Raw genomic sequence first — 9,513 nt, 5'->3', positions numbered from 1 at the left:
GGGTGTATACAGCATACACAGAAGGGTCTGTGACCGAAGCTGGGGGTATACGGGTGTATACAGCATACACACAGGTTCTGAGACTGAAGCTGGTGGTATACAGGTGTATACAGTGTGAGACACGCGGGGTCTGTGACTGAAGCTGGGGGTATACAGGTGAATACAGCATACACAGGGGTCTGCGACTGAAGCTGGGGGTATATGGGTGTATACAGTGTACACAGGGGTCTGCGACCAAAACTAGGGATAAACAGGTGTATACAGTGAACACGGGTCTGTGACCAAAGCTGGGGGTATACGGGTGTATACAGCATACACAGGGGTCTGCGACCAAAGCTGGGGGTATACGGGTGTATACAGAGTACACAGGGATCTGAGACTGAAGCTGGGGGTATACAGGTGTATATAGTGTGAGAGACGCGGGGTCTGTGACTGAAGCTAGGTGTATACAGTATACACAGGGGTGTCTGCGACCGAAGCTGGGGGTATACAGGTGTATAAAGAGCACACTGAGGGGTCTGCGACCGAAGCTGAGGGAATACAGGTGTAAGCAGCATACACTGAGGGGTCTGCGACTGAAGCTGGGGGTATACGAGTGTATACAGCGTACAAAGAGGCGTCTGCAACCGAAGCTGGGGGTATATGGGTGTATAGAGTGTACACAGGGGTCTGCGCCCAAAGATGGGGGTAAACGGGTGTATACAGCGTACACTGTGGGGTCTGAGACCGAAGCTAGGGATATACAGCGTACACAGAGGGGTCTGTGACTGAAGATGGGGTATACAGAGTACACAGAGGGGTCCACACAAACATGGCTTCGCTCTGTACAGTGGCGGATTATAATGAGGTCAATTTGGGCAGTTGCCCCGGGCCCAGTGGGGTTAAGGGGCCCACAGCCCAGGCCAGTAAATTGCCCCATTATAATCCGCCACCGCACGCCACACGACTGCACCGACCGACCTCTTAGGCTGACAGTTCCGCTCCTCCCCTTTCTTCCTCTTGCACAGACGAGACCGTACGTGGTGACGTATGAGTCCGACGTGCAGAGGACGTTGAAAAGACCGCGAGGTGAGGCACAGTCAGATGCGCAGCCCGCCTCAGTCTTACCTCACTCGGCCATAGAGGATCTGAAGACTGAGGAGAGCTGGCTGCTGCAGTGCTGACAACCTGCTCCTGGCTGTGCTGCTTGCTTGATTCTGCCGGGATCCTCTGAGTCCTGCTCCAGGAGGATCCAGGGCAGAAAAACACTTCCTTGGCAATTGCAGACAGGCTGACTGAGTCTGAGACTTGTGACTCATTGCCGCCCGTGACCCGCCGACCTTCATCTCCTGTTATCTCCTGGGCCGTCGCCTCAGCCTGCAATAAAGGGAGTCTGAGGAGAGAGGTACTGTCCATCCCCCAATGCTGACATGCAGCACAGGGAACGTGAGTGAGTGATCAGTCCTCCTGACTAGTCCTGCCCTGCTGCAGCAGCTGCCTGTGGCAGTGCTCTGTGTGTGCACTGTCTGCTGCCAGCCAGACCTCCTGGTGGCTGCTGAATGACAGAGAGGACTCAGTTTCAGTCTCTCAGACACTCACTGAGTGTAAAAAGAAAAAAAAAAGAATCCTAAGTAATTAAATGATTTGTGTACTCAGGTTGGCTTCAGACTTGCTGATGCCTGCGCAGCATTCTGCGGAGGGCATCCGCAATCCCACCGTAGCTCCATCTGTATCATGGAATGCACGGTGGCTGCAGACAGCTGCGCGTTCCTATTGCCGGCAATGAGTGATTTGTGCGCATGCGGATGCTTGTGCACAAATCACACACTCTCGTCCACGCTGAGAATGTGACATGTCGTGTTCTCAAGAGTATGTGATTTGTGCGCAAGCATCCGCATGCGCACAAATCACTCATTGCCGGCAATGGGAACGTGTGGCTGTCTGCAGCCATCTGCAGACACCGTGCGTCCCATGATACAGATGGGCCTGCGGTTGGCTTGCGGACATCTTGCAGATGCCCTCCACAGAACGCTGTGGAGCGTCTGCAAGTGTGAACCCAGCTTAAAGGCCCCGTTGCACGCCGCGATGTTGCTGGAGATCTCATGAACGCGCACATCGCTGCAATATCGCTGAGGAGAAGTCGCTGAAGACTCTCCTGTGATGTTGCGCGCAGAGCTGCGTTCAGTGATCCAGCGATCCTGCGGGCGATTCCGGTAGCTATCTTTATCATGGCACTTCCTCTGCAGAGTTGCCTCTTAGATCGCTATTGCGGTGTCACACGCAGCGATGCGCCAGGTTGCTGGAGTTGATATCGCCAGGATCCCCAACATGCACAGAAACCTGTCAACTCCGACCACCAACTTATCAGGGTTGAAATCGTCCTGTTACATGCAGCGATGCACTGGCAATGTCGCTCAAGCCGTGACGCAGGAGCAATGTCGCCAGCGATATCGCTGTGTGTGACTGATCCTTTACGGCCCTTTCACATCTGAATTTTTTTCGAATTGCGGCAGATTCACCACATCTGCTGCCTAACGGCCGCACTTCCGGCGCACTTGTGCCAAGCCCCATGCATTGTCTATAGGGCTTGCGGTCGGGTGTGGCAAGTTTAATTCTGCCGGATGCGGCAGATCCAGCACTTGCAACAGTGAAGGAAAACTGCTGCTGACCACGTTGTTTTTCACGAATGCAAGTGCCGGATCTGCCGCATCTGGCAGAACCGCACTTGCCGCACCCGACCGCAAGCCCCATAGACAATGCATGGGGCTTGCCACATGTGTGCGGCAAGTGCAGCCGTTAGGCAGCAGATGTGGTAAATCTGCTGGATCTGCCGCAATTTGAAAGAATCAATGATGTTAAAGAGGCTTAACTAAGGCTGCTTTCACATCAGCGTTTAGCTGATGTTTGCGGCCGATCCGGCAGGTGACACCACATGTGCTGGATCGTCTGCCTAACTGGGCAGATCCAGCACTTGCGGACGCGAAAAAAAAACGCTGTAAGCTGTGTTTTTTTTTCGCGGCCGTAAGTGCCAGATCTGCCGCACCCGACAGAACTGCACTTGCTACACCAGACCGCAAGCCCCATAGACAACGCATGGGGCTTGCCGCATCTGGGCTGCAAGTCGGCCGTTAGGCGGATGAACTGGCGCCACCTGCTGGAATGGCCACACATAAGCTAAACCGCTGATGTGAAAGGCCCCTTAATCAGTGGAGTGGTGAGGGAGGGTGAGGAGACAATACGGGACAGAGGACTGTCTGTCGTGAAACTACATGGGGCAAATGTACCCCATGTAAACTGTGCCCCCCCTCTTGGATAACACAAAAGCATGTGAAATTGCTGTACATGCTGTATCATGTGCCACTCTTAAGTGGCCATCTTCCTTGGATCATGTATGCATGGAGTCCATACATACATACATACATTAGTCAAGCAAAATATCCACATAGAGGGGAACATTCAGCATGTAGAGGTATTTCACATGTCTATACAAGGATGGAGGGGTAGTGGGTGTGCACGTTGTGTATTTGGTGAGTTTGTAACTTATTATTTGTAAGGTCTTGTGCAGATGTTCAGTATTTGGTCAGTTTGTCCCTCAGTATTTGTAAGGCCTCGTGCACACGCTGAATATTTGGTGAGATGTTACCTCAGTATCTGTAAGGCCTCGTGCACACGCTGAGTATTTGGTGAGTTGTTACCTCAGTATCTGTAAGGTCTCGTGCACACGCTGAGTATTTGGTGAGCTTTTATTTCAGTATCTGTAAGGCCTCGTGCACACGCTGAGTATTTGTTGAGTTGATACCTCAGTATTTGTAAGGCCTCGTGCACACGCTGAGTATTTGGTGAGTTGTTACCTCAGTATCTGTAAGGCCTCGTGCACACGCTGAGTATTTGGTGAGTTGTTACCTCAGTATCTGTAAGGCCTCGTGCACACGCTGAGTATTTGGTGAGTTGTTACCTCAGTATTTGTAAGGCCTCGTGCACACGCTGATGCTGCATTATAAGACGCAGGCCTTATGCTCCTGTACACAGAATAAATAACTTGTAAAAATCTAGCGCCCTGTATTCTAACCTGTTACCAGTCCAAAATTCTTGCTTGCACATTGGTCCAACCGGTGTCACGTCACCCACTCAGCTAAGGTCCACGCCCCCAGGACCTACTGTATAACCAGTCCCAGATACAAAAGGTGTATACTGCTGAGCTAATGTTCCCCTTGTATTCCAGACTCTGCAATTCCCTCCTCCACCTGTGACTAGAGAGGCACTGCACCTTCAACTTGGGGTGCAGTACCCCCCTGTGGCGCCTCGCCATAGGGGTGCCACACTTTTGGTAACTGTGCTAATGAGCACGGCCGCAAAACGCATGCCCACAAAATCGCGGGAAATGCACACTGTGTGAGCGTCGCGTATTGTTTTGTGATGTCTATTTTTTTGAGTCTCTCGTTCTTCCACTATCGTTATCTTTTTGGGGTCTTTTATCTACAGGAACTTTTCTCATGACTTGAATAATGAAGGGAAAGGGGTCAGGAGGCAAGACAAAGAACGAAGCTGCTGGATAAAGACAAAGCTAAAGAGGAACAGAGACCCAGCAACTTTCTAGTAAGTGTATGCTCATACCACGTACACACACCAAAGCCATTAGGTGTATACAGATATTAGAAACTCAGGCCAGTTTCAAATCATGATTTCTGAGCTTCCAAGTGTATCCGTTTCAAATCGGATACACTCGGATCTGAATTCGGCTCCCATGTACCCCTATGGAGATCAGATAGGATGTGTGCTTTTTGGCATCCAATTTTTGCACCATCCGATCCTGTCCGATTTAGTCACGGACACAAAATCGTAGCCTGCTGCGATTTGGTGTCCGTGCCTCAAATTGGACAGCATCGGATCCGTGCCGATCCGACCACCGATAAAATGTGAGCCTATGGACATCAGATCAGAGTTTACCTCAGATCTGATGTCGGCTCCGTGAGCCCTGTCTGTCCGTGTCCTCCCTGTTCTCCTTCCTCCATCTCCTCTATTCTGCTCCCCCCCCCTGCTATTCTATTCTGTCACCCCGCTACTCTTCCCTGTTCTATTCCCTATCCTGTCCCGTGTTCTCTCCCCTCTTTCTGTTTAAAAAAAAAATAAAATCTCCTCCTGGAGGATACATCACCTTCCCGCTGGCTCCGGGGATGCAACTGTCACCATCAGGGGAGAAGAACCTCTGGTGATGTCACAGGGGCGATCAGCTGACCTGTCATGTGATCGGCTCTGTGACATCACCAGAGGTCCTTTAGCCTCGATGGAGACTGTGGCATCCCCGGAGTCGGCGGAAGGTGATGTATCCTCCAGGAGGAGATTTTTTTTTTTAACACACGGAGGGAGAAAACAGATGACAGGATAGGGAATAGAACAGGGAAGAGGATAAAGGAGAGGAGGGAAGAAGATGAAGGAGGCAGGAGCAGGGAGAGACAGGGACCACAGGATCCACACGGAACCTGCATAGACTCAGATACAGGTGGCTATTTGCCATCTGAATGCAGGGATCCGTGTGGATCTGTGGCTGTTTGTGGGATCTTGCAAAAACTCAGATCCCCACGGACAGCCACAAAATCGTGATGTGAAACTGGCCTTATAGTTCTTGCTTTATTTCTTTTAGGTATTCAATACTCAAGTACATACCATTGTGCGCTTCCTCTGGAAAGTACCAGCCAAACTGTAAGTTCTTCCCAAAAAACACACACAGGCTGACACAGCATCAATGTTTAGTTTACTAAATGATTCCTTCTCTTACACTGTGTCATCCTATGCCCCTAGATGCATTCTTTACACAAATCGGGTGCTCAGAAAAGAAAAGAGCTACGACAGAGAACTCAACAAATGCACAAAGAGATTTCCAAATTTCCTAAGTTAGAGACTTTCTTTAAAAGGAAATCTACAGAATCTGACGAGCCAAGTCAAACTGATGTAAATAACAACAGCTGTGATAAATATACATCTCCGACTCCATGTCACTCATCTGATGACTCAAATTCTTTAATTACATTGCCCCAAAAACCTGATGGAGAGACAGAAAATGTAATGGATGAAATTGAGCATGCTCAGGAAGGGGTGGAGGATGTTTCAGAGTGTGCATCAGATATTGGGCTGTGGGGTGAACACATTTCAAAAGAAATGCAAGAATATTTTATTGCTAAAGGAGCTACTTTTTTCCAAAATTCTGAGGCAGACTTGTACAACTCTGCTGTGCTTACCACTGGTAACCATCATAGGTACTGTAATAAAAAATGCTTCACACATGTAAACCCCAAAACTAATGAAATTTCATCACGAAATTGGCTATGCTATTCACCATCTCAAGGCAAATTGTTCTGTTTTCCATGTAAACTGTTTTCTAGCAGGCGTTGTGCATTTACATATGGTTTTAATGATTGGAAACATGGTGAGGACAGGCTAGTTAGGCATGAATGTAGTGAGATCCACAAACAAGCTGTCCTGTCAGTAGTGAGCAGACAACAGACAACATCTCGGTTAGACAGTCAGGTGCTTTTGCAAATGGAAAGCGAAAAAATATACTGGCGTAAAGTCTTAAAGAGATCCCTTTCAGTTATAATGTTCCTTGCTGAAAGAGGGCTTCCTTTTAGGGGGAAAAATGAAACAATTGGTTCTTCTCACAATGGGAACTATCTTGGGTTCATGGAAGTAATGGCGAATGTGGATGAATTCCTAGATGAACATATAAAGCTACATGCAAATAAAGGCAGGGGGCATACATCTTACTTGTCTTCGACTGTGTGTGAGGAACTGATACAGATTTTAGGAACCAATGTCCTCTCACTTATTGTGCAGGAATTGAAGAAAGCTAAATTTTTTTCACTGTCTGTGGATTCTACACCAGATGTTTCTCACTGTGACCAACTAACATTTATTGTCCGTTAGGTTTTGCCTTCTGGACCTGTTGAAAGATTTTTAGAATTTATTCCTGTTATTGGTCACACTGGCCAACAAATAGCAGAGTTGATTGTTGGTATTCTATCTAAAAATGATATCAATATTAAAGATTGCCGTGGCCAGTCCTATGATAATGCTGCCAATATGAGTGGAAAATACAATGGGGTCCAAACACATGTCAGGAATGTATTTCCTTATGCCACATTCATTCCTTGTGCGGCCCATTCCCTTAACCTGGTAGGGAAAAATTGTGCTGAAAGTATTCCAGAAATTTTCAGATTTTTCAATGTTTTGGAACACCTTTATGTCTTTTTTTCGTCATCTACTGGGAGATGGAGAGTGCTGGTAGACAAATTAAAACCCCTTGGGCTACCAGTTGTAAAACAGCTTTCTGCCACAAGGTGGTCCGCAAGATATGAGGCAGTTTTGGCTTTGCACAAAGGTTACGAGCCAATATGTAATCTTTTACACAGCATGATTACAGATCCAGACTTCAGTTCATGTAAAAATGAGGCAGGGGCTTTGGGTGAGAAGTTAAGTGAACTTGATTCAACCTTTATTCTCGTGGTATGGCATGCAATTTTGGATCGGTTTCATAAAACCAATTTGTCCCTTCAAGAGGCAGGTTTAAATTTAAATACTGTTGTGGCTTTACTTCAGTCTTTGTTAGACTTTGTCAAGAGTCTGAGAGAAGAGTTTGATAAATATGAAAATGAGGCTGTCAACATTTGTGGCCATAATATGTATAATTCTTCGGTACATTGATTTCGGAAGAGAAATCGTCAGTATGATGATGGTAACTCCGAAGCAATTGTGTTATCCCCAAGGGATAAATTCAAAACTGAAGTTTTTTTTGGTCTCATAGACAATCTAATGAGTAGCCTGTGCCAACGTCTTGGAGCATATTCAGATGTTTGCTCCAAATTTGGCTTTTTGTCTAATTTGTCAAAACTTTCTCCATTGGAGATTAAAGAGGCTGGAAGCAATCTTGTTTGTTCATATCCTGAAGACCTAATGCCTGGTGCAACCGAAACAGAGCTAGTTCAGTTTTCAAAATTTTTATCCACCTCCTTTATAAGAGATAAGACAGCAAAAAACGAATTGTCTGAACTGAATTTGTTCCTACTTCTACACGAACATAATTTAACTCAGACATTTTGTAACACTGAAATTATACTCAGGATATATTTGAGTATGATGGTGTCAAACTGTACTGGCGAAAGGTCTTTTTCCAAACTCAAAAGAATAAAAAATGAGCTAAGGAGCCAAATGGGCCAAGAGCGGTTAAACCACCTTTCTCTTTTAAGCATTGAATGCAAACTTTTGAAAACCCTTGACGTATCCAAAATAATTGATGAATACAGCGCAAAGAAATGCAGGAAAAAATTGTGTTAATTTAGTCTAAAAAAAAGGCTTATTGAGGGTTTTACATTCCGATGACACATAAATTAAAAACGTTATGTTACCCAAAGCAGGAAGAGATGATTATAATGCATATAGAAATAAGGAGGGAGGGGGAATGTTTACTGTGGGAAAAGCATCCTGATAATATATTTGAATACTGGCTTTCATCAGACTTTGTGAATTACTTTTACTTGTATCAAAGACTTTATCTAGTGTTTGGTATATGGTATTTTGTGTACTGTATTACACCATGTTCCAAATTATTATGCAAATGTTCTTTTTCTCTGATTTTCCTAAATGGTCGTTGCAAATGACAGTCAGTGTAATAAGTCACTTAATATATACCATCCATGTATTTCATTGACAAAAAAACCCCCCCTATGACACTGAAAAAGAACACTTGCATAATAATTTGGAACATGGCGTAGTACTGATGTACCTGAAACTAATGGTGCTGTGCTTGATTTTAGATATTTTCAGAGGATACTTGAATATATAGTTTCTGGTAAATGTGAGTGTATAAGTAATATTTATATAAGTTATGCATTTGACACTTTTGTCATTGATATGACTGTATTGTAATAGGAATGTGACAATTTCAATGTATTTTCCACTGTTTAAGTTGCACTTTTGATGAGAAACCTGTGAAAATTGTCAATCTTGTTTACAGATTAAAATTGGACTGTTCAATACTATGGCTTAAATTTTTTATTTTTTTTCTCTTCCTAAATGAAGGGTAAATTAACTAGATCAATGGATGTTTGACAGGTTATAGCTTCACTCAGCAACAATTTTTCTGGAATAATCTATTTCAGGTATATCGTGACCCCTGTCACGTGACGGGGGGGCCCACAGAGTCTGAACTGCCCCGGGCCCTGGCTACCCTTAATCCACCCCTGGCTCCGTACACCTCATACACACACAGCTCCACTCCCTACACCTCGTACACACATGGCTCCGCTCCGTACACCTCGTACACACACGGCTCCGCTCAGTACACCTCGTACACACACAGCTCCACTCCGTACACCTTGTACACACACGGCTCCGCTCCGTACACCTCGTACACACATGGCTCCACTCCGTACACCTCGTACACACACGGCTCTGCTCCGTACACACGACTCCACTCAGTACACCTTGTACACACACGGCTCAGCTCTGTACAGCTCGTACACACACGGCTCCGCTCCGTAC

At 46.2% G+C, this 9,513-nt stretch overlaps 1 long non-coding RNA gene across 2 annotated transcripts; it reads left to right on the top strand.

Annotated features, from left to right (window-relative positions):
• Positions 1-1,068: 1,068 nt before the first annotated feature.
• Positions 1,069-9,011, top strand: LOC141076192 (uncharacterized). Of its 2 annotated transcripts, XR_012227437.1 has the most exons (4): positions 1,069-1,384; positions 4,462-4,575; positions 5,621-5,679; positions 5,779-9,011. It is a non-coding gene; the product is annotated as an uncharacterized lncRNA (long non-coding RNA). The 2 variants fall into 2 exon arrangements; XR_012227436.1 differs by lacking the exon at positions 1,069-1,384 and having other exon boundaries at positions 3,863-4,575.
• The last annotated feature ends 502 nt before the right edge of the window (positions 9,012-9,513 follow it).

Source organism: Dendrobates tinctorius, unplaced genomic scaffold (genome assembly GCF_039654945.1).
Source record: "Dendrobates tinctorius isolate UK_male_01 unplaced genomic scaffold, ASM3965494v1 ptg000395l, whole genome shotgun sequence".
In the NCBI taxonomy this organism is placed as follows: Eukaryota; Metazoa; Chordata; class Amphibia; order Anura; family Dendrobatidae; genus Dendrobates; species Dendrobates tinctorius.
The sequence above is the reverse complement of the archived record's forward strand: the minus strand, read 5'-3'. Positions and strand labels throughout refer to the sequence as shown.